Genomic DNA, 23,706 nt, shown 5'->3' with positions numbered 1-23,706 from the left:
GGAATCATAGGTCGGGAGGGTGGCCCTTTCACCAGATTACAAATGGATTTCATTGAAATGCCCTTACACAATTGTTTAAAATATGTTTTGGTGATTGTGTGTTTGTTTTCAAGATGGGTGGAGGCATTTCCAACACGTCATTGTGATTCGATAACAGTGGCAAAATTGCTTCTTCGAGAAATTATCCCAAGATACGGTTTCCCTGTCACTATTGAGAGTGATGGAGGGGGACATTTTGATAATAAACTTTTGAAATTGATCTGTGAAGCTTTGCATATTGAGCAGAAAATACACTGTGCATACAGACCAGAGGCATCTGGAGTAGTTGAGCAAATTAATGGAACACTCAAAAACAGGATTGGAAAAATGTGTCTAGATACAGGTATGAAGTGGACAGATGCTCTTCCACTTGTTTTAATGTCTCTGAGAAGTATACCTGATAAAAAGACAGGTCTGAGTCCTCATGAAATTCTTATGGGCAGAGTCATGAGACAAGCTTTTGTACCAGTGGGAAAATTGTTGAGCATTAATGACAGTGCTATTTTGGAATATTGCAAAAGACTATCTGACGTAGTGACTTCTGTGTCTAATCAGGTGGGAACAGAAGTACAATCGAATGACAAAGTACAGACACATGATCTGAGGCCTGGAGATTGGGTCAGAACAAAAGTACATCGAAGAAGAAATTGTCTAGTTCCAAGGTGGCAGAAAGCTAGACCGATAATTCTGGTAATAACGAATGCAGTGAAGTGTAAAGGATTGAAAAGGTGGATACATCCCAGTCACACTATTCCAATTCCTACTCCTGAAAACTCTGATGAAGAGAGTGATTCTACGGATGATTCAGATTCTGAAGTAGAAAGTGAAAGAATTCCAGATTTTGAAGATCGACAAAGAAGTCGACATCTGGAAAATTTGCAAGTGAATGGAGACTTGAGTAGAAAAGATTTTGAAATTATCGAAATAGACTCTGAAAGTGATGAAGAACTGTTAAAAAGGAAATCAGTAGAAGAGTCTGTCAAGAAAGTAAATGGAGTAGAGACAACTGAAAATTTTGAAGACAGAGAAGCTGAATCAATAGAAATTTCTGACCAGGAGAGTATCAAAAAGCAGAAAACGATCTCTAGAAGAAGGAACGGGGTACCAGAAACTGGGAAGCTGAAGGTAATTGAAGAAGAGAATGAAGATGAATTGCCAAGTACCAGTGATGGAAGACTGAGTATAGTTCCTAACAGAGTGAGACTGCCGATTAGAAAAGTTCCTGAGTCGAGAATAGAAATTTCTGACAGCAATTCCGAAGAAAGTGATGTGGATGGTCAAGAAGGAAGAGTGAGAAAAAGATCTTGGAAAACTGAAACAAACGTAGCCGAACCGAAAAGAAAGATCTTGAGAAAAGGAGAATCATGGCCAAGTGAAAATGGAGGATTGAGAGTCAGGTTAATTAAAAAATCAAAGGAGCAGGTGAACGAAATCACTAGTCAAAAAGAACCTGAAAAGAAAGTTGAAAAAGGGAGGAAAATAGAAGTAGTGACTAGAAAGACAAAAAGAATTTTGAGACCTAATCAGAAATATAAATCTCCTGAGTGGACATATCTGATAATTCCTCCTGTTATTGAAATAAAGAGCAGTAGTCAGGAGGAGGTTGAGGAAATTAGTGACAATGATTGAAGTACTAATCTAGTGAAAATTTTTTGGTTCTTAATTTTGGCAAAAGGCTGAAAATATTGTGTTAGGTGACAAAATGTCGAAGAAAATTTGTTTAGATGGAAATTAACTTGTGACATAAGGTCAAAGAAAAGTTGTTAGAGGATAAAAAAAGATTTTAAAAAGGGGGGGTATATGTTTATTTTCGAAATTCGAAATTTAGATAGATAATTAAAAATTTTTGTTTTCTTTTTAATTGCCTCTTTGAAAAAAAAAATCCTTTTCGAAGATGCCTTATGTTGTGGAACAGAGTACTTCAAAATGTTCCATTTTCAAGAAATGCTGTAAGATGACTCTGGTGTGTGTGCTCATGTTAATTCTGCTCTGGTTAGTTTTGGCTGTTGTCATTCCTTTTGAAATTAGTAAAGATTTATATAAAGTTAACATGACAAGCAAAGCTTCAGTTAGTCAAAACAAGCATAGTGCAACAGATATAGCTAATAAAGTAATAGATCACAAACCTGAAATTCATCAGGATAAATCTGTTAGTGATTTTTCAAGCAATTCATTCTCAAGGCTTTTAGGAGAATATGTTAAAGTAATGGGCATCAAAGATTGCTACGTCTGTGTAAAATTACCTGCTTCTGTTTCTGTGGGGGTGTCATACAATATGCTTCCTCTCACATATGGGATAACTTGTAGTGTGTTAGCTAGCTCATTTTATCAGACTGGTCGTTTAGAATATTACTATTCAAATTTCGATGAGATTTTTGCGAATTTAAAAATTGAGAGTGCTTTGAATAAACATAAAAAAGCTAAACAGATGAGGGAATTCTTTTTAGTTACTAATGAACTCACTTATGAGTATGCTTATAAGAATAATTTAACCTGCAAATTAAGAGCTGAAGAAAAGTCTTTTCTGAATCTCGTTGAAGAAAGAAGAGCAATTTATAAGAGAAATGAAATAGTCAAACAGATTAAATCTAAATTCTGGCAAAAAGAGGATGAGAAGCTTAATGGCAAGACTTTTGATAATGTTGCAATTCACATAGACAAACCAATTAGTGGTAAGCTTTGCATTAGAAGGGATAATACACTTTTTGATAATTATTTTGTAGGAGCTAGCAACTGTGAGGACACTTATCAAATTATGGGAGGTTGGGGATTCAAAGGTGGTAAAGATCCAATTTTTCCTGGGATTTATTTTATTTGTGGTGACAAAGCTTATTATAATCTTCCAGACCATTGGTACGGGGCATGTTTTGTTGGGCTTGTTTTTCCAAAGATATTTCATATTGACAGAAATACAGAAGGATCATTTGAAATCAGTAACCATGCAAATAGATATAAAAGACAAAGCTTTTCAGAAATTTTGGGAGATATTTTTGAAGCGGTAATACCTTTGGTAGGTATAACCTTGAATGCAGGAAGGATCAGAAAATTATCCACAATTGTTGACAGATTGTCAACTGACACAGCAGATGATTTCCAATTAGTGAATGTTGAGGTCATTGCAATTAGATCTATGGTGATGCAAGATCGTCTTGCGTTAGACATACTCCTGGCAAAAGAGGGAGGAGTCTGTGGTATTTTACATGTTCAGCACTGCTGTACTTACATCCCGGATCAAAGTAAGAATATTGAAATGTATATCAAAAACATTACAGAAATGCACTCAGAAATAGTTCCGTTAGAAGAAGACAATTTTTCAGAGCGACTTTCAAAAAGATTCCAAGCTATTAAAACCTGGTTTCAAGAAATTGGTGGTTCAGTTCTTGGCAAGATTTTAACACCTTTGTTTGTAATAATATTTATAGTAGTCTTGACAAAAATCAGTTGCATGTTACACAAGAGAAAGAAACACATGAAGGAAAAGAAACGAATTTATAAGATCAAAAAGGAACAGGAAAAGGAAATTGAGTTACAAGAATTACGTAGGGTTCAATATGACAGTTGCAAAGATTTTGCAGAGACAAACTTTTAGAAATACTAATACAAATGAATTCGAACCATTTTCGGTTAGTTACATTTTTTCTAAATTTTGGTTGTGGTGTGGTGATTTGTTAATCACCAGATGAGGGAGTTGATGGAGCGAGATTTAGAAATAGTTTTATTTCAACTTGTGAAGTCACACTTCCATTATGAAAAATTGTTCTACTAACGTTTGGTGCTGTGTTTGTATTAATTCAACCTAGATTAAAGTTATACTACACGCGGGATATTAACATGTGTGCTCATAAACGTGCATTATTGTTGCATCTTTTTGTTCGTGCAAAATAATAAATTAATACTGTCTATTTGTCATGTTATAACTAATTGCGGCTGTTTTAAAAGTAGCATGTGCTTGTTTTGCTTTCCCTGTGTATGTGGTGTCATTCTATTCTCTATATGTGCATAAAGGATTTCGATGGATTAATGAAGACTGGTAGATATAAATGCTGCTTTATTTGTTCGCTTCAGCTAGCTAATTTAGACTAATGGGTTAATCATTAGCAATGGTGGGTGGCAACAGAACAAATTATATTTCTCGCATTAATCATTCTTTTGTGTTTGTTTATATAATAGTTACCCATAAAATGGCTGCTTTGGGCCTAGTTTACTCGTGTCTGCTAAAATTCTGCACGGAGCAAGAAAAAGTCCATTCTGAGAAAAAGTTTCCATCACTGTATCAACTCTTGGCGAATGTTATGTGGCTATGACAATTTTCTTGTCGGACAAGGCCAAGGCCAGGAACCGGCAGGAGGAACATTTGATAACTTTGCATCCGAGGAAGCCAAATGACATGATGACAATTTTATGCAAGAAAATGTTGCAACCTGAGGAAGCTTCGTTGTTCGAATGTTGGAGACAATGGACTCTAAGAAAGTGACGGAACTGGTATTTTGAAAAATGAGGTGACACGTCGCCTGTCACTTCTAATCTAATGGGACTCCGAGTTTGCAGAAAAGTATTTCTTTTACTAAGATTAGTTAGCTTAGAAAGGTATAAAAACCCATTCCCCGTGGAAGGGTTATGCTTGCTGCTGCTTTTGCTGACCTTTGGATGAGGGTGTCGTGCTGGCGGACTTCTCTTGAAGCACGTAAGAGCCCTTAAAAACTTTACCTTTATTTTTCATTTATTTAGTATAGTTAGGGACTTAGGTTTTAGAAAATGCCAAACTAATAATTTCAATTGCAATAATAAATTTAAAAATATCATGATGCTATTGATTTACTTGCAATGATTCTAATAAAATGCATTAATAAAGATTTACAAATTACAAATCCAAAATAAATAGCTAATAAAAATCTTACTTTTGAAATCAAGCTGGACTTGTTATTTCATGAGTTCAGGTTATCATTAGTTAGATTCTATCACCATAAGTGGCTTAATAATTAGTAAGGTTTGTTGAATAATGATTTTCATTTACCGCGGTTGTATATAAATGTATATAATTTGTGAATAAGTTTATTCGGCCACATGATTCAGTTGGTCAAAATATGTCATGTATGATTAATGGGCCTTGGGTTTGATTTATATTTCATTGGGTATACCACGGAGTTGGGAAGTGTAGTTTATGACATATTTCCTATAGGCCGCTGGATCAACTGCAGTGTAAGTATAAAGCTGACAGGAAAAACAAAAAGTGTAAAATTCTATGAACGCAATAGTGCAGCAGCATGTATTGAGTAAACAAAATTAGTGAAAACACACTTAAAGATTCCGGACCACAAAGCTGTGAACAGGCCTTTGAGTGGGATGAAAAAAATGGGGGGTCTCTCAAAGGGCCATGGCCAATGTAATTAAGGGCGTGGCTTGAAACACATGAGATAAAAAGTTGTGCTTATCATAGTGTGCCACCCGACTTGTATTTTGCTGCTTCTTTCATTGCATCCAGCTATATGGTACAATAAGTAACATCATACCTACAACAAGTCAGGACCATTGGCTTTGTCAATGGTTGTTAGTTGCATAAGATAAATAGGCGTATTCTAACACAACAGTGGTCCCTAGTGATAGACAAATGAACAAGGGAAAAATGAATACAGACCCAAACAGTACTGTATTGGAAAAAACGTGTCCAGCCGGACAGAGGTTCAATGTTTAATTTAAAGACAGTTTCTTAGGATTCAACACACAAGAATACTGAAAGTGGGACACACGCCTGTGTCCTACTACAGAGACAAATAGGACATAACATAAGCAGATAGTCAGCAGCGAGTGTAAAAGTGGGTGCTGTTGCAGGAAAGCATGTCGTGCCTGCAATATGAGAAAATGATTTAAGAAAATAGTGCCACAGACTGTAAATAAAACATACCGTGTAACAACACAAGTAAAAGGGCCAGTCTTCATGGGAGCATACAAATGCAGAAAAGACGGTACTAAGGAGAGGCTACTAAGCCTATTCATAAACCATAAGCAACCATTTAGAAAGGACAGTAAAAAGAGTAAAATAATCTCATTCACCTCAGCTGGAAAGATTCAGGGTGATTCATCAAGCGAGAGCTGAAAAAAATGGGGGTTCCAAAACATATTTTCCCCCATGTAATTTTCCACAGGGAAGTTAAACACAGCTACAGCCAAAACACCAGAACAGAATTACACTAAATTTAGCAGAAAGGTAGATTTTGGTCCAGAAAGCGTGCTTTTTGTGAAAATCTGTTTTTGAGAAATTAAGGTTAAAAAAATAGTACATTTCACAACACAGAGGATCCGCAGAGCAATCATGCCTCAAGATAAGATCTGATTGGCTACCCTCTCATCAACAAAGATGTGGTGGCAGCCATGTTAGGACTCCAAGACTCAGTACCCTATCCTACAATAGGTTATATATAGGGTGCAGGGCAGAGATAGGATAACCTATCTCCCTTATGCATGTGCTTTGTTGGTTTGTCTTTTAATCAGCTCATAAAAAATAAAAAAAGTGGGCTCCTCTTTGCTTTCAAAATTAATCCCCTTCCCCGGGGTGGACCAGGGCCCGGAGTGGTCGTGGCTTTATATTTCATGGTAGGTGGCGTGCAGACCCATCCCCGGGCCTTTTAGTCCCAAGGACCCCATCCTTTGGGGTCACTTCCATTATAACTGGGAGGGGGCATGCAGCCCCCCTCCCTGAGCCTTTACTGTGTGCCAGGGACCACATCACCTGGGGTTGAACGTGATTTTTAGCTGATGCAGCCCCTGTCCCTAGAATCCCATCATAACAATTAAATAATATTATAATTAAGGGAGCGGGCATACGCCCCCTCTCCCCAAGCCTACGAGAGGCCCTAGGGACCCCATCCCACAGTCCTGGGAAGGGAACACAAATTTGCTTCTGCCTGGGCAGCAGCACAGAAAAACATTGCCCCCGCCCGGGAACAAAGCAAAAGAGCTTGCTACAGCCAGCACCACAATGGGTGATGGCTTGAGAATTAACAAGGGCTGTGAGGTGATTTGGGCTCTGTTGGAGTGACACCTCCACAGCAAGTTTAAAGCAGGAAAACCTTTCTTGGACACATGCCAGAACTAGCATGATTCTCCCTACGCAAGCCACCAGGTAACTGATTCAGGTCAAACCACGCATCCCCAAGATTCCACATCAGCAATGTCAACAGTGATGTCACTGACCATGTCATGAGTGATGTAATATGTGAGGTCATAAACAGTGCATTGCGCGTGCGTAAGTTATACTTAGCTCAGGTAACTATAACTGCTGAATTTCACTGGATATGTACGAGGGAAATCTTAGCCTAACTATAACGTCCCTATAACCTTTGGTTTTTTCAGTGAGTGTATATGTTATTTCTGGATGTTTTTGAATCTCAGGTCCCAGTAACGGATCTCCTCTGATAAGGTGCCACTGTTTATTTAGTATAGATCTAACACCTTTATGCTTGATGTTAAATGTCATTATAAATCTATGAGTTTTCAAATCATTGTGTTCTTTCTTGCATTGTGTTTTTGATGGTTCGAATAGTACCGTCTCTCTATCTAGATTCCAGCTTTATCTGATGCTCCACGTATGAATGTCAATGTGTAACCCCTTCGAATAAAGCGACTGGTCATTTCTTGTTTTAATCTCTCATATTCCTCTGGGTTACTGCAGGTCCTCCGTGCCCTATAAAACTCATCAAAAGGGATACGTCTGATGAGTGTCATTGGGTGGGAGCTCCCTGAATGTAAAATTGTATTTCCAGCCGTGGGCTTACGAAATATGGTAGTTTGCAGTTTGTCTCCTTTTGGTTTTATTTTAATATCCAGGGAATCTATTGTGCTTTTATTGTAATGTCCCACACATTTTAAATTGAGAATTATTCATGTTAAGGTCACTGATAAACAAATCATTATTGGTTTCCATGCCTTGCCACAGCACAAAAAACATCATCAATAAACCCTTACCCACAGTAGGACATTCTCAGTCCAGTGTTCCGGTTCCGGGCTCCCGAGCACCTGCTCCTCCCACCAGCCAAGATGTAAATTAGCATAACTCGGGGCGAAGCAGGTGCCAATGGCTGTCCCTTGCTCCTGCTGGAACAATTTATTTCCAAACAAGAAAATATTTGTAGTCAGGCACCACTCCATCATCTCTAACAGCATCCTGTTATGATTTAAAAATCTCAACGGTCTCACTTAAAAAAAACATTCAGTGGCCCTTAATCCATCAGTATGTTTTATACCCATGTAGAGTGCAGCAATGTCCAGAGTTATTAAAATCATAGTATCATCCCAGCGTTTATCATATATATGTTCCAAAAAGTCAGTAGAGTCTTTTATATGCAAGGTTAGTGATCTTACAATGGGATTTAAAAAATAGTCAATATATTTCAACGCATTTTCGAACAGACCATTGCATGAGGATATTATGGCACTCCCTGGTGGGTTCACAATAGGTTTATGCACCTTGGGCATCATATAGAAGACTGGTATGACAGGATTCTCTTGTTTTATAAACATGAACTCATCCCAACTCAAGAGTTCCTGCTGTTTTCACCATTCCAGCCTCTCAAAAATTGATCTTTTATCATCTCATACTCTTTAATTTCAATTTGTTTATAACATTCCCTGTTATTAAGTTGACTCTTTCTTTCTTGTACATATCCCACCCCCAGAGCACATTTCCTCGTTTGTCCGAGGGCTTCACCTTTGTATGACCTTCTGGATTTGTACTTGTTTAGGATTTTTTTTTCTTTTGACTTGCCATCCTATAGTACAGCTGTCTTAAATCCATTGCCACTTTATCAGAAAAGATGTCCAAATTATCCCTCACCATTTGTGGTATAAAGCATGACCGAAGGCGAAAAGGCATATGATCTTCCTTTTCCAAGTGTAGCTTTCAAGAACCAATTCCATCATTGTTTCCTGGGAGCACATCCTCTAAGGCAACACACAAATTAGTTTCTTCATATAATGCCCAAAGATCCTCTAGGACGGGTACATCTATTACAGCTAGATTGCCTTGGTCATGGGGAAAAGAGTATGTCTTGTAGAGTATGTTGCCGGAGTTTGGAGGCTCCGACTTATTATGTAGCTTGGATAGTTTGAGATTACAAACAAACTTGTAAATGTCCATTCTACTGTTTGCATAATTAAAATCATTTCATCACAGTATGAAAGGCCTTATTCCAGTACCAATTTTTCTTCTTCCAATAGAACGATATTACTTACATTTATTACTGTGGTATTGGAAGTTACTTCTTGAGTGGTTGTTTTGTGTTGTAGCACATTGACCTGACTTTTTGCCCTCCTCGAGCTTCTCCTGTATCCTTCTCCTCCTCTCCTCTGTTTCCTTTCCGTCATCCTCTTCCCCTCCCTCGACCTCTCATTGGTCGGTGGTCTGTCTATCTGGTATAACTGTAAAAAACGAAGTTCATCTGTGACGACAGTCAGCCTCGTATTGGTTAAATAGAAACTAACATTTTCAAAACAATGGAGATACCCATACCAGTTACAACAACCAATTCAGTAATTCCACCATCTATATACACATCCACTCATTCACCAACAGTTCTATATAGTCACTCATACATATACTCACTCATCATATGTAGTGATACACCTATACATCCTGTTACACACGACAGTCATCCAAAAGTTACTCACACACATACTCACACATGCAAATAAACTATTGAACATCCATTTATTTGCATATACAGCTATACACACACTACCACCTTACTTCTAAGGAGACTTACACATACTTACTCTCCTAAACAATCACTTATAGAAACACATACTTATTTAAACAGGAACTCTTACAATCTCTCACTCTCACATATACTCACTTATATACATCAATACTCACATATACTAGATTAAAACATATGTAGTTACTAAAAGAGACACTAGTGAGACAGTCATTCACTCAATAACACACACATATACACACTCATCCACCCATACAGTCCTGCACATATGCTGTCTTCAAAACACATACAAACAGTGAGTCAGTCATTGATGCATCTATGTGCTAAGTAATACCCCCACCAAACCATACAGACACTCATACTGATACTAAAAAAACATCTAATAACCCATATACACACACATGTAGCTACTCACCAACCCATGCAGCCACTTATACACAAATTGAAACACTGATACATATATTTAAATATTTAAACATTACTCGCAAATATATGTATTCACTAAGATACACTTAATAAGCCAGTTAACCAATCAATTTTTTTTTAAAACATCCATTTAGACACTTATTTAAACATTTATTCTTCCATCGACCTTTACATATACATATATAAAACTTATTTATTTTTCAGAAAGACACACATTCACTGGATGGTGTCATCAGTGATGTCATGAGTGATGTCACTGACCATGTCATGAGTGATGTAATATGTGACGTCATCAGCAGTGCATTGCAGGCGCGCAAGTTATAGTGAGTCCAACTAACTATAACGTGGGAATTTCAATGGTTTTATGTCAGTAAAATGTCCAGCTAACTATAACTGGTCTCAAACCTATGGTTTTGGTGTCACACCAGTTATAGTTAGGAATTAACATTTAAAAAACCTATTAAATTCACTGAAAAAACCATAGGTTTTACACCAGTTATAGTTAGCTGGAAATTTTACTCGCATAAAACCATTGAAATTCCCACGTTATAGTTAGTTGGACTCACTATAACTTGCGCGTGCAATGCACTGCTGATGACGTCACATATTACATCACTCATGACATGGTCAGTGACATCACTCATGACATCACTGATGACACCATCCAGTGAATGTGTGTCTTTTTGAAAAATAAATATTAGTGAGTAATGTTTAAATATTTAAATATATGTATTAATGTTTCACTTTGTGTATAAGTGGCTGCATGGGTTGGTGAGTAGCTACATGTGTAGGTATATGGGTTATTAGATTTTTTTTAATATCAATATGAGTGTCTATATGTTTGGTGGGGGTGTTACTTAGCACATAGATGCATGAATGACTGACTCTCTTTGTATGTGTTTTGAAGACAGCATATGTGCAGGACTGTATGGGTGGATGAGTGTGTATATGTGTGTGTTAGTGAGTGAATGACTGTCTCACTAGTGTCTTTATCAGTAACTACATATGTTTTAATCTAGTATATGTGAATATTGATGTATATAGGTGAGTATGTGTGAGAGTGAGGGATTCTAAGAGTTCCTGTTTAAATTAGTATGTGTTTCTATAAGTGATTGTTTAAGAGAGTAAGTATGTGTAAGCTTCCTTAGAAGTAAAGTGGTAGTGTGTGTATAGCTGTATATGCTAATGAATGGATGTTAAATAGTTTATTACTTTGAAATGGCTACTGTAGCAGCAGCTGGAGCATCTGCACCACCACCACAACCACCAAGAGGACCACCACAGCAATACATTGCTGGTGGAGAAGAGGAGGAGGAGGAAGAGGAAGAGGAGGAGGGGAGCAGATTGCCGCCGGAAGAAATTACCCCATACAAGCCAAAAGAACACATTGTATGGGAGTTTTTTTCTCTTCCAGAGGGCAAGAAGAAAGTTAATGCGGCCAAGGTAACGTGTCGAATCTGTGGTGCAGAACTCTCAAGGGGCAATCCAAATAAAAAATATTCATTTGGGAATCATACCATGATTCGGCATATGACCCGGAAGCATCCTGCTAACTATTCTCGTGCAGAGATCAGGGAACTGGCCAGTCACCTCCCCCAGTGTTCAAGGACCAGCTCAAAAAGAAAGCAACCCAGTCAATCGGACCCAGAAACAACGGAGACGATGCCTTGCAATTTGGTACTTTTCGAATCACTTGTACTGAATGTGGCAAGCTCATTGCCTATGGTGAAAAGAGCATAAAGCTGATTGTCCTTGCTGGTCAGAATCACATTTGCCCCAAACAAAAGAAGTAATTTTTTTCGTTTTTTGTTTTTTGCTCCAGTTGAGCCATTTTCAATTCCCTTTCTCTTTGTTTCTTCCCATAAAAAATACAAAAAAAATATAAAACTGTTTTGAAAAGCCAAAAAAAGTACAAAATGTTCAAAAAACATAAAACAAAATATAAAACAACAAAAAGAATTTAAAAAAAAGTTCTTTTCAGAACTACCTTTCATTTATAAAAATGAAACCTATATTTTTAAAGGATCTCTGTCAATTTTTTGTCCTTAGGGTACGCGTACCGGGGCGTGCCCCGCAAAAAAATTGAATTTTTTTTTAATGAAGCAGTTAGCATGAGGGAAGGACACAAAGAGAGTTATGTTAAGAGAAAAAGAGCTACAAGATGACCACAAAGGGATTATTTATTACATAGTAAAAAATAGAGAAGGTGTAATTGGATGAAAGTGAGAAAAGTAAAATGAGTAAAGGAGCGAAAGAAAGGAAGAGAGAGGAAGAACACTAAAGTAGAGATAGTGTGAGACTGTGATTGGCTGTTAAAAGAAAAAAAAAGGACAGTAAAAAATGGACAATGAAGGGTAGTGGCGGAACCACGATAAATGAAGAACGATGAGGGAAAGTGAGAAAAGACCAGGTAGTATAAGTAAAGAGGGATGAAAGAGGGAGAAAAATTGAATTAGGATAACACATGGGGAGTGACAAAGAGAGAGGACAAAGAGAGTAAAGGAAACAGTACCTGAATGGACTTGAGTAAAACAGTAAAAAAAGATAAGTAATGCAGTGTGTGTGACTTACAGGGAGTCAGTGGGTGTAGGTCGGAGTGTGGGTGTGTAAGGTGTGTCTGTGGGTGTGGTTGTGTGCAGTGTTTTGGTGTGGGTGGAGGTGAGGGTGTGTGAAATATGTGTGAGAAGTGTATGAGTGTGGGGTGTATATGTGTTCGATGTATGTGTGTGTATGGAATGTGTGTGTGTGTTTGAGGAGTGTGTGTGGGAGGGAGGGTTTTTGTGTGTATGAGGTGTGTGTGTGGTGTGTGTGGGGTGTATGTTACAGGTGTGTGTATGTGTTGGAAGGGGGATGAGGTGTATGTGTAGGAGTAAGGTAAATAATTAAGAAAAAGAGAATGAGTGAAGAAGCAAAGGAAGGGATTAGAGGGTAAGTAAAGTAAAGAAAAGGGATTGAAAGAAGTTCAATATGAGATGGGAAATCGGAAAAGGGGAGTAAACATGTAGAATAAGAATAAGTGAGTGAAACAGAGTAAAGACACAGGAGTGTGGTAGATTAAGAAAATGTTAGTGAGCTTAAAGCAAAGGGTGATCACAAACTACATTTTTTTAGTCATACTTACCATATAATAAATACATTTTTTAACTACACTTTGTATCTGTGAAAGAGAGAAGAAAAAATAAGTTATAATTAGTAAAATATGTATTTTAAATTAAAAGATACAAATGAAGAGGTTAAAAATCATAGCACTCTATTTAGAAATAAAGTTAGAGTGAAGAACACAGAAAGGGAAATAAACTAAGGTAGAAGGACAAAAAGAGGGAAAAAGAAATAGAAGGAGAGCAAATTACAAAGAGTAAGGCATAAAGATTCACTGAGAAAAAGAGAGAGAAGAACAGAGAAATGAACTGAAGGTAAGAAAGATACTAAAACAATGTGAGTTAGCAAAACTAAATCAGGAAACAGAAGTAAGTAAAAAGATAATGACTGAGACAGAAAACAGTCTAATTAAGGATGCATTTAGAAGAATGAGGAATAGAAGATAACTGAGAGTAAGTGAAGAACAGTCATAGAGTGAAAGGATGAAGGGAGACAGGATAATATACAACGATTGAAGGAAATGGACTGAGGAAGTTATAAGGTAGACACACTAAGAGAAAAACTGAGTGAGGTGGAGTACAATGAGTTAGAAAAGGAAATGAGTAAGTGAGGAAAAAGAAGGAAAGAGAGGAGAAGACGACTAAAACAGTGGTACAATAATTTGGTGATGAAAGCAAAGAGAAGGACATTGAAAGAAAGGAAATGAAGGATAGTAATGGAACCAGAGTAAAAGAAATGGGATGAAGAACGATGAGAAAGGAGCAGTGAAGTTGTTGTAAAAGAAGTGATAGAAGGTATATAAACACAAGTGAACATAACACAAGTAGAGTGAGGCACTGAGCACATTAAAGTAGTGAACGAAAAACAAAGAGAAGAGGTCAAAAGTAAGGAGCAAACAAAGATAAGCTAAGGAGAGTGGGTGATTTATAGTGATAGAGTGCAATAATACTGCTGAGTGAGTAAACAGGAATTACTAAAAGAGCAAAGGAGGAAAATACGGAAAAGAAAAGAAAAACAGAAAGACTGAAGCTGAAAAGTTATGCAAGGGAGAGACGGGATACACACAGTTGAAATGAAAATGAGGGATTGTCAAAGAAGTGGAGTAAGGGAACGGGGGTTACAGAGAGTGAGAGAAAGACATTATAAGTGAGTAAAAAGAGGTGAAAGAGGTTGGAAAAAGGAAAGTAAATGTCAGAGAATGGAATACAATTTAATTTACACAATCCAAAGTATAAAATAACTTGTACAACATTTTACAAAGTTTATTTTTGCTGTTCTCAGAATATATTCAATTTCACTTAAAAGAGTGAGTTCAAATTACTCATCATATGACAGCGGGAAAAAAAAACACAATCTAAAAGATTGTGTTTTAAAAAAAAACTTAGATACTGACAAATCACAAATCTACGCTAATCTTAGATTGACTTACTTTTTTTTCTTGAGGCCAAATACTGTATCATGGTGGTCCTTTTCGCGTTGGAAAGTAGTTTGCTGTTCACTTAAAAATCCATTTCATCGACTTTCTAGAAGAAAAGCTCCAAGAACATCTGAAATATTTTCAATATTTTCATATACTCCTTTCTTCAGTCATGACTCTTTACTCATTCTTGCACCTTTCCATTTGGCCAAATAGTGTCAGATGTATGAGTATTTGTTCAAATTAATTCTAAGGCACTCTGAAATGATCTTTTTCCCGACGTTCTGAAAGAAAGGCTCTACAACATTTTCACAACATTTAAATATTTGTAAAACCATCTCTGACTCACTCATGTTCATCATTTTGTATAATACTAACCTCACTTATTATGAGATCCAATTACAGTACCTATATGACAAGTCAATTTTTTATATTGCCTGGAACACTTTTATTCAGAATATATTTTTAAACAGCAAAATAACCTTTATAAACTACTCCCGTCTTCATATGCCAATTACTTTTACCTAAATTTTGGCTGTAAAAACACTAGGTATGAATTTATAAAGCCAAAAGGCAAACGTTGTTTGAAAGTCAAATGAGTGTCGTTACATTGGGTCCAACCTTTAGAAGTTTTTAAACAGCATGTGTAATGCCCTGATGTTGTAGAAGGACCATCATGAAAAATAATAGCTACAGTTGCAAAGGTTCTTCCTGATATCGATAACTGAGAAGCCACGAAATTTGTAATAGAAGTTGTCAATTTAGTTCCATCAGGTCTACATCGTTGGAACATTAAAATGACATACTGACCATAATTTTGTAGAAATAATGTGGACAGCATTGTAGACTTACATTGGGTACACACCATATTGTGATCAGCTGCTTTAACTAGATTATTAAAAGGCACTGATTTGCAGTCTGGTAAAGTCAAATATATAAATCTTTCACTGTCTATTCTAGTAGTACTTGATGAAGCACAGTTATCACAGTCATGTTGCCATTGATAAGAAAGGTTAAAAAGATTTTTTATATCTACTCCTTCATCTTCCAATACATCAAACATATACATTAAAAATTCCTGACAATCCTGCTGAATTATCTGTGAAAATTGATTTTGACCTGAACATATGTCTACAAGATTCCTAATTTCTGAAACACTTTCTATTTTTCTTCTATCACTACTACACAGAATTCAATAAACAGCACAATGTTTGTTCCCGATTTTCGACAATCTGTTTTTGTAAATTTTGAAGAAAAAAAACAACATTAACTACTACATTAGCATAGCAGTTGACACCAGAACTGTTTTCAAACTGAAATCCAACAACATCCTCAACAGAATCCTTTTTCCTTCTGCTTACAATTACAGTTTCATCTACTTTTTGTCTTTTTGCTACTACCTCACTGCAATTACTCTCATTTCTTCTTTTTCGGCCTACCACACGTTTTTCAATCAGAGGATATTGAGGCAAATGTGGAGCATACTGTCAATGTAAATGTGTTGCGACTTATATAGCGCACGTATCACCCGAAGGTATCAAGGCGCTTGCTTAGGGAACCCGTCCTGGTATTCCCCTGTGACATACCCCCGCAGGGTATCCACAAGGTGAAAGCCAGGCATCCCGCCGCGAGGGGCCGTAGTGGAGATTAAGCAAGCTATTGCCCAGAGTTGCAGAGTGTGACCCCGTGAGTCAAGTAGGCACCGGAGCGAGAATTGTCGAGTCCGTGGAATTTTTGAGCCCGAGACCCCGCTGAGGCGGGGAATCGAACCCTGGTCCACGGCCGATCTCAGCTTCCGGGTCTGCCGCCTCTAACCACTGAGCCACGCTTCTCCTACTCTCTTCTTAACCTATTGTATTCTTTAACACAATCTAGATCTGCACAAATCTTTGTTTCATCACACTCAATCAAGTACAATCCTGATAAAGTTCTGACTCGTGATAAAGCCACATATGCCATACCCTCTTTAAACACAGAACTTCCAATGTTCACCAAAGCACTATCTACACTTAAACCTTGAGATTTATGAATTGTCACCGCATATTCCAAACAAATAGGAAACTGTTTTCCGCGAACATATAAGTCTTTCACGAGCAAAAATCTAGCTGAACAACGACAAATTTGTTCTATTTCATCAATGCCATCAAATTTAATTTTTATAATTTCAATTCCATCTCTATTTTTGTAATTCACAAAACCAACAACATGACCCATTGCTCCATTTACCAGACCTCTTTCAACATTTAAATTCCTTCTCAAAATGACACGACAATTCAAACAAACATTCAGAGTCTTTTCAAAATCAGCAGTTTTAGATATAGTCTTCTCCAATGAATCCAATTTTGATTTCAAATTTTCTGACAAAATAATTGTTGCTCCCACATGCTCTATTTTATCTATAGCTTCAAGTTTCACTATCTCTTCATTTTCTAACTTCAGCATTTTGATGTTGAACATGGAACATTCTTTCAGAGTAGGCATCAAACATATGGCAGATTTCTTCTCGTTAATTTTCTTAAAAATATTCTCTGGAAGAATGTTTTCATTTGGGGGCGCTAGAGGGCTCATGAGCTAATGGCCGCACTTCTGTGAGGCTCTGGCTGCCTGGCCAGAAATATCCTGCATTTCTCCGCTTAACCTGGGAGTTGCTGCCTGTAACTCACACCGAGTGTGGACCTACTGGTGTTGCAGTACCTGACCGAGTTTGACGACGATCCGAGGTCCGGTGCCTGAGATACGGCCCTGAGTGCATCCGCCGGGAGAAGACACCTCGGAGGGCTGCTGCGGCGCGTGGAACGCTGACCTGCGCGAGGCCGCGGCTTCCCACGAGGCGGCTGGGCCGCAAAGTAGCGGAGTACGGCCTGTGAGGCGGGCGGACAGCGGGCAGATCACCGGTGGCGAACGGAGGTGAGTCTTGCCACCTCTGGCAGCCCCGCAGCGAGAGACAAGCTGGGACGCTGTGCCTGGGGCCGGCTGGCGCTCCCGGTACAAACGGCGTGCCCCGCCTGGGCCTACAGAGGGAGATACCATCGCACCCAGCCCCGCTGTGAGCCTCCCTGCCGGCCTCCCTGGCGTGCCTGAGGGACACTGCTGCCGCCGGTTGTAGCGGTTGGGGAGAAGAGGGACCAACTGGGAGGTCGGATATATGAACGCTCTAGGGGCGGACTGGGCCTCATATTGCCGCACTACCCTCCGCTTCCTGGGCGCCCCCGCCGCCGAGGATTGATCACTGCTACACGGGCGAGCTACCACCTGCCTGCCACCGCGTATGCTCCCAAGACGCCCTGGACATTGCAATTCAAGCGCGAAGGGGGGACGGGGGCCACTGGGACTTGTTGCACTGCTCATCGGCTGCTACTGCCTCGGCTGGGTGCGCCACGTTGGGGTCCACTGAATCGAGCACCATAGTCTGGCGGAGGGGAACCCTATAACTGTACGCCATTTGCCGGCCCCGATTGGCGCCAACAGGCTGGGCACTATGGGCAAGAACGACGCTAAACAGCCCAAGCTCTCCTTCGAACCCACGGCCGCCAAAAAACCAACACGGGGCACCATGGGATCCAGTGGTGCCCCAGGACCATCGAATGCTGACACATCCTCTACGCCTGTGGCTCCGGAATTGAGACTGCTTATCGACGAGATGCGGCAGGGTTTCGCCACAATCGTGGATAAGGTTGACCGTTTGTCTTCCAGGATGGACGGAGTTGCGCAAAAGATAGAAGTCCACGAGGGACGGCTGACGGAGGCGGAACGGCGTATTTCCACTGCTGAAGACACGTCCAACACTCACGAAACGCGCCTAACCCGAATGGATAACATCCTTAGAGTGATCGCGGCTAAGAATGAGGAGTTGGAGGCGAGGAGTAGACGCAATAACATCCGCGTCACGGGAGTTCCGGAATCCACCAACACCGGACGGATGGAGGACTATGTGGAGCGCATACTGATTGCCGCAGTAGGTAAAGAGGCCTTCTCCAACCAGTTCATTGTTGAACGGGCACACCGCTCACTGGGCCCGGTCCCCAAACCGGGGGCGCAGCCGCGTCCCATCATCGCACGGTTACTCAACTACCGTGATAGGGATGTGGCGCTAAGAGCAGCCCGTACAAGCCGCAACCTGACCTGCGATGGTGTACAATTCTCCTTGTACCCAGATTTCACACCCTTGGTACAGGACCAGAGGAGAAAATTTCTGGATGTGAAAAAGAAACTGAGAGACATGCAGGTGGACTATGCTCTCCTCTACCCGGCACGCCTCAGGGTAACTCATCAAGGCCAACAGCACTTCTTTACGAACCCGCAGCAAGCTGAGGACTACGTAAAAAGGCTTCGCGCTACTAGGAGGGACAGGCGTACTGATGAGGAGGATGAGGCAGGAGGACATCCAGCCGACCAGGAGGAATCTTGATGGTGGTCTACTGCTCGGGTTATCGGGGGCTCCTAGTTGAATTACTGATGCTTGCTTCGGAGACTGTTACCCTTGGACACTGGGTCTTCCTGGTGCTACCTACGGAGTCCATGATAACTACTGCCTTGCGTTCTGGATGAGCGGATGACCTATAGAGGGCCTTTGAACATGTTGCCCCGCCACTGGTGCGGTGTTGAGGAAACGCGGACATATGGCGCAGCGGCGATCAGTGGGTACGGCAGACGACATTTGGGCGACAAGCTTTACTTGTATAGTACATTGCCTACCGAGATTGGGGTGTCGGAGGGGTGGAGCCCTCGCAATCGCTTGGGTACTGCACTGCTCGTGCACTACTGGAGCCTGCTTTGGAGAATGCGCCCTGCTTCCGACGGGGCGGCCCTGCCTACCAGTGGCGGCATGAGCAGGTGTTTGCTGGCCATGAAGACTCGATGCTGAGGGATGTATGGTTTGCCCAATGTGCGCCACTGGGGTGTTTAGTGGATTGCGTAGGCTGGTGGCGATACAGGAGGACTGGGGGGGAGTGGATGGAACTAAGGTCGACACCCCCACTCTTCATTGTTGACTTAGCCTGTTGGGCGGCGAGGAGGAGCTATTACGGTGTGATGTCAGGGCTTCAGCTTGCAGGGGTTATATGTGCCAGGCACCACCCCTTCTTCTCTGTCTTTCCCGTATGACATGTGCGGGGCGGGAGGAGAGTGCGGGGGTGTATGGGTGCGTGCCTCTACTGCCCCCAGGAGGGGATGCCCCACATGGTTTAGTTATGGTTCTTGGGTATGGGGATTGGGGTGGTGGGGGGGTTTCTGATACTGGCAAGTTTGGGTTGCTTCAGTGGGTTGGGGGTGGGATGGAGTTGCGAGAGCTGAGATGTTGCGCGTGGAGGGGGGGGGGTTAACTGTTGGGATGCATGTTGTTGAGAGTGGTAGAGCAATTGAGGTTGAAGTACATGTTGCGCGTGCTGGTGCTGGAGATGCGGAATGTGGCTGTGTGGATGGTCGAGCGCAACGATGGTGCATGACACCGGAGAGATTGGTACTGGTTACGCTCCTACGAAGGGCTGGAGAATTGAATATTTGCATGCTTCTAGATTGTGATGACAAGCGCGGGTGATCAAGCCTTGTCTACTGTATCCATATTGTCCTGGAATGTTCGAGGTCTTAATAACCCACGGAAATGTAGGAATGTAATTGCATATCTGGATAGGCATCAGGTGCAAATAGCGATGCTCCAGGAAACCCACCTGAGCCCACGCTGTGTTCCTCGGCTCGCAAGTAGGTGGGCAAACGTGAGAGAATTCTCTTCTTATTCCACTTATTCCAGGGGAGTGGCCATTTTGGTAGCTAAACGGTTGATGTTTCAGAGGTTGGGGGTTCGGGCGGACGGGGAGGGGAGGTATGTGATTCTGTGGGGGAGACTGGGGACCGATGTGATAATGCTTGTAAATTGCTATGCACCTAATGTCGACACACCGGGGTTTTTCTTGACGCTTTGGGGTCATGTGTTAGAGGTCGAGGCCACACACATAGTCTGGGGAGGGGATTTCAACCTCTCGCTGCATCCGGGGATGGACAGATCGGACGGTAGTGGACAATATAACACAAAGGCTAGGGACACTCTACGGGGTATACTTACAGAGGCGGGTTTACTGGATAGCTGGCGACACTTACACCCGGGTACTAAGGAAGGAACCCACTTTACCACATACGCACGCTCATGGGCAAGAATCGACTACTGTTTTGTCTCTCGGGGCCTGGCTGGTGGCATTGTCCAGGCAAAACATCTGCCTCGTACATACTCGGACCATTGCCCTGTAAAGACGGTTGTGGAGATGCCTGGCTATGCCAGGATGCGTCCCCCGTGGAGGCTTTTCCCTTCGGCCCTGCTTGATCCTGTCTTTAAACAGGAACTCGGTGAGGAAATTGAAGCCTTCTTCCCTAGGAACAAGGGTTCTGTCGACGAGGTCGAAACGATATGGGAGGCCTTTAAGGTTACCGTGAGGGGTGTCACAATCTCCAAGAGCTGTGGCATACTAAGGGCAATTGTACGTACATTGACTGCTCTTGAAGCGGAACTTAAGGCACTGGAGGCGGAGTTGGTCAGGAATCCTAGCCCTGACCAACAGACGAGTGAGGTGGAGTTTGGCGCTTTCCTAGACGATATAGCGCTCTGTTGGCTAAGTGATAGCGACAGGGAATTCTTGGGAAGCCCCTTCGAGGTGGACGAAATCCGGGAAGCGATTATGTCACTCAGTAATGGCAAGGCTGCGGGGCTTGACGGCCTACCGGCCGAATTTTATAAATGCTATATCGACATCATGGCACCAGTACTGAAGGAGGTATTCGAAGAGTCGCTGGAGGTGGGTATACTACCTGGCTCTATGAGGGAGGTGGCGATCACCTCGCTGCTGAAGCCAGGGAAGGACCCAGTGGACACCGATGCCTATAGGCCCCTATCATTGCTAAATTGTGATGCGAAGATTTTGGCGAAAGTGCTTGCAACTAGGCTGTCCCTCCTTATGAATACCCTGGTCTTACCAGATCAATCTGGTTTCGTCCCGGGGAGAGCTACTTCCCATAACCTCCGCACACTGTTCTCCCTCGTCCCCACCATATCGCCCGAGCTCCCGGTCGCTGCTGTGTTCTTAGACGCCACCAAGGCGTTCGACTCGGTGGAATGGGGCTATCTCCTGGCCATATTAGGCAGAATGGGGTTCCCCCGGATATTCATCGCCTGGGTAACACTGCTATACACTTCCCCAGTCGCCAGGGTCATCGTTAACGGTGTGCTGTCGGCGCAGATGCCGATCACGAGGGGAACTAGGCAAGGATGCCCCCTGTCACCCCTGCTCTTTGCCCTGTCGATCGAACCGCTAGCCTGCAGGATCCGGCAACTACATAAGGCCAGCGCCTTTAATTGCAACCAACGGCAGATTGGCATATCCCTCTATGCGGATGACGTCACTTTATATGTGCGACATCCACAGGACCATCTCAATCCACTGCTGAGAGAATTTGTTTTATTTGGTGGTATATCTGGAGTGCACATCAATTGGAAAAAGTCACAGCTCTTCCCCCTCACGGCGTCCGTAACCCGCTTCCCGCTGGATTACCCCTTGGAGTGGTGCGACTCTGACTTGAAATACTTTGAATTGAGGTGTCGCTCAACAGGGAGGACACGATCCGACTAAACTATGGGGTGGCCATATCCCAATTGACTGACAATGTGACTCGCTGGATGGCCCTGCCACTGTCGATGGCTGGTAGAGCCTCCCTGATAAAAATGGTGGTTCTCCCCCGGTTTCTGTACCTATTCCAGAATATACCTTACTACCCAGGGGCCTATTTTTTTAAACGACTTCGAACTGAATTGCTGCGACTATTCTGGGGGGGAAGCAGCCGCGCCTCAGCTGGAAAGTCCTCACACAACCATACGACAGGGGAGGATTTGATGTACCAGACCTGGAGGTGTACTACCTCAGTGCCCAGGCTCAGCATGCCTACCATTGGGTTAACCCCGCGCCTTTCATGCCCCAAGTTGCTGCTGAGGACTGGATCGTGCACCCGCTGCCACTCAAGGGCATGCTGATGGGTTCGGTGGGAGATATCGAGACGCCGGCTAACACTGTCACCTGTACTATTGACTCGTGGCGGAGAGTGACGAAGTTGCTAGGAGCTCCTATGCTCTACTCACCGGCAATGCCCCTCGCATACCACCCGAAACTTTCGCTGTTAACGGAACGTGGATTCAGATCCATGTGCACCCGTGTACATCTTAACACCTGGGGCAATTTATTTCAAGCTGGACGGTTCCGCACCAAGGAACAGATTTTCCTGAACACCCCGCCGACGCCAATGGAGGTGTTCTATTATATTCGGCTTCGCCAGGGTATGAGGGATATACTCCCCAGCTTCCCGGAGGAACCGGGCACGGTCCTGCCTATGCATATATTGCTGGTGTCGGACGGCAAACATTTGGTGTCGAAATTGTATGCCGCCATTCGAGAGCAGCGTCCCCCTGTCCTGGCCAAGGCGCGAGCTGCCTGGGACTCTGAACTGCCCACGGCACTCACCGATGACCAATGGAAATATTGCTGCTCAGTCACGGCCAAAATCTCCTCCAGCTGTAGACTGAAAATTATTCACTACAAGTTTGTACAGCGATACTACTACACTCCAGTTCGGAAGTTGCGTTTTCACCTTTCGGACGATGATAGATGTGCGAGATGCCGGGCGGAGGGCGCAGATTTCCTCCATCTGGCTTGGGAGTGTGGAGCTATTCAGGCATACTGGGAACAGGTGCATGCTGCGCTCCAAGTAATGATAGCTGGTCCTCTTCCCAGTGACCCTATGGTGATGCTGCTGGGCTACACCAGGGATGTGCCCAGGGCTGACCGCCGATATGTTGATGTTGCGTTGCTACTTGCAAGGAGAAGAATTGCGTGCAGATGGGGTAGGGGACGGGCGCCAAAATTTAAGGAGTGGTTGGACGATCTCACGTACTGCCAGGATCAACATGGCGTCTACGCAGAGCTGATGCCCGCCCGTTGTAAACCCAGCGACTTTTGGTCCCCCTTGCAGGTGTACTGGTTG

The sequence above is a fragment of the Lissotriton helveticus genome, chromosome 5_1 (genome assembly GCF_964261635.1).
Source record: "Lissotriton helveticus chromosome 5_1, aLisHel1.1, whole genome shotgun sequence".
Lineage (NCBI taxonomy): Eukaryota > Metazoa > Chordata > Amphibia > Caudata > Salamandridae > Lissotriton > Lissotriton helveticus.
Note: the sequence above shows the minus strand (reverse complement) of the source record.